General features: G+C 40.3%; 3 non-coding genes across 3 annotated transcripts, besides 2 other annotated features; 1 reads left to right on the top strand and 2 right to left on the bottom strand.

Annotated features, from left to right (window-relative positions):
• Nucleotides 1-298: 298 nt before the first annotated feature.
• On the bottom strand, nucleotides 299-371 carry VTP21DRAFT_t352. Its single transcript has one exon. It is a non-coding gene; the product is annotated as a tRNA-Ser (tRNA).
• Nucleotides 372-457: 86 nt separating this feature from the next.
• Nucleotides 458-539, top strand: VTP21DRAFT_t353. Its single transcript has one exon. It is a non-coding gene; the product is annotated as a tRNA-Ser (tRNA).
• A 999-nt stretch (nucleotides 540-1,538) lies between these two features.
• Nucleotides 1,539-1,597: a sequence feature (Short protein (VTP21DRAFT_8906, KAL1914454.1) was converted to a misc_feature.).
• A 50-nt stretch (nucleotides 1,598-1,647) lies between these two features.
• On the bottom strand, nucleotides 1,648-1,729 carry VTP21DRAFT_t351. Its single transcript has one exon. It is a non-coding gene; the product is annotated as a tRNA-Ser (tRNA).
• Nucleotides 1,669-1,687: a sequence feature (Short protein (VTP21DRAFT_8906, KAL1914454.1) was converted to a misc_feature.).
• Nucleotides 1,730-1,814: the final 85 nt, after the last annotated feature.

Raw genomic sequence — 1,814 nt, 5'->3', positions numbered from 1 at the left:
ACAGGAATAAATGTGAGAGGGAGGGACCTAAGTCCTTTTTTTTTTTGATCAATCAATGGAAACTTTTATTTAATTTCCATATATTACTGAAGTTAATGTCAATGGACTTAACATAACGAGATATAGGTCCTGGATCGATAGACTTTCAATCGATATGCGTGTATCGTAGTTGTCGTGAATAGCCTGTACGTGAAACTGATGTAATCTTTTGTACTTATCGTAAGGGCGATCTTTTCAATAATCAAGACTCAGCTTCTGATCAAGTGGATAGCAGTCACAAACTAAGGGTAAGTGCTGGTGGGGGAAGTGGGATTCGAACCCACGCCGTTCTCATCGGCATCCCAGGGATAGTCCACTACACTAACCCTCCCCCGGGACCTAAGTCCAAGTCTCTGATACGCTGCGCCATCGATCCAAATTGTATTAATTTTCTCTAGGCAAACCTAACCTAGCAGAAGACAGCTTGTCCGAGTGGTTAAGGAGTGTGACTAGAAATCACATGGGCTCTGCCCGCGCAGGTTCGAGTCCTGCAGCTGTCGATATAATCTTGTAACATTTTTAATTCTTTTGATTGATATATTACATAACAATTTTTTCCTAAGCAGATAGTAAAAAAAAAAAACAAGTATAAATTGAATATATAATAATATATTCATTGAAGTTCAATATTTATTGGAATTATTTTGGCAACGTGGGGTGGTTGCAAGATCATTGCTACGCCAAACTCGAACCGAGTCATGACACTCCGGAGCCCTTAGAAAATATTTTACTCCCGCCAGATAGACAAAAGTGGAAATAAAGTGATACTATCCTGGAGAGAGGATCTACCTTATTGCACAATTACTGTAAGATACCTGGACCACATACATGTAGAATGGCCAAAGTTCAACATCCATCCTGATCTACTATGAATAGCGTGACGACGGGAGGGTGTTAGAATGCAGTCATAGGGCAAGAACTTTGGAATGAGACGACTAAAGAGGTTATTTCCGTGAACACTGTTTGTAAAGCTCTCCATTGTAATGGTTGTAGACAGAGCCAAGAGCAAAAACCTTTTCTGTTGAAAAGATATCGCCTAAGCAGACCGACATTTGCAAATACAGTAATTGGGCCATTGAAGATTGGAACCGCGTAATTTTTTCGATGAATGTCAGGTATATATATTTTTGATACTAAAAGGCGAAGGTGGTTCTGGAAGAGGCGTAATGAACCACTGCAAGAGCGTCATTTACAGCCAACGATCAACGGTGGTGGAGGTATAATGATATGAGGTTGCATAATTTCATATAGAATTGGAAGAGCATGTCATATCATAGAACATTTATACCTAAGCACAAAGCCAAACTCATTGATCGGTGATTCGAAAACTACAAAATTCAAGTTCTCGATTGGCCTGCACAATCACCAGATCTCAACCCCTTAGAATATTTATGGATTAAACTAAAGAGTCGTCTGAGGAGCAGATTCGCTAAGATAACGAGTTAGGGTGATTTGTGAGAAAAGATGAATATTGTTCGAGAGTCACCCACGCTGGTGGATTATGTGGTGCTGAATTGCACGATGCCTGAACGAATCCAAATCTCAAAAGGAGGATATGCTAAATTGATTTCAAAAAATTATTTCACGACTAATAAAATATTTCATTTTCGACAGCTGCAGGACTCGAACCTGCGCGGGCAGAGCCCATGTGATTTCTAGTCACACTCCTTAACCACTCGGACAAGCTGTCTTCTGCTAGGTTAGGTTTGCCTAGAGAAAATTAATACAATTTGGATCGATGGCGCAGCGTATCAGAGACTTGGACTTAGGTCCCT

The sequence above is a fragment of the Calcarisporiella thermophila genome (assembly GCF_041956535.1).
Source record: "Calcarisporiella thermophila strain CBS 279.70 unplaced genomic scaffold VTP21scaffold_41, whole genome shotgun sequence".
NCBI lineage: Eukaryota > Fungi > Calcarisporiellomycota > Calcarisporiellomycetes > Calcarisporiellales > Calcarisporiellaceae > Calcarisporiella > Calcarisporiella thermophila.
Note: the sequence above shows the minus strand (reverse complement) of the source record. Positions and strands in the feature narration are given on the sequence as shown.